The sequence below is a fragment of the Penaeus monodon genome, chromosome 23 (assembly GCF_015228065.2).
Source record: "Penaeus monodon isolate SGIC_2016 chromosome 23, NSTDA_Pmon_1, whole genome shotgun sequence".
NCBI lineage: Eukaryota > Metazoa > Arthropoda > Malacostraca > Decapoda > Penaeidae > Penaeus > Penaeus monodon.
Genome location: NC_051408.1, coordinates 9457978 through 9458340, shown reverse-complemented (window position 1 = coordinate 9458340; position 363 = coordinate 9457978).

Here is a 363-nt window from a genome sequence, read left to right as displayed (position 1 = left end):
GCTAAAGAGGTATCACTAATCACAATTTTGCAAATCTGCATTCGTGCGTTCTGTCAGCGTCATAGCGTTCCCACACTAGTGACTCCGCCGGCATATCAAGGACCTGCAGGTTACGAGAGTCGAGACCAGCGACGAGTTACATGAGCTGCTTGGCCCGCTCCGACTCCACCCTTTGCAGCATCAGGGAGAGAGGGCGCCGCTGCAGCAGCACGAGGCCGACCTCCTGAGCGAGGCTGTGAAGCACCTCATTCTCCACCAGGAAGTGTGTGGAGCCCTCGCCCTGGCCGGCAGTCTCGCACCCGCACTTCATGGCTAAGTTGCAGAGGCCAGCATTACCTGTGCAACAGCGTGTGTGTGTGTGTG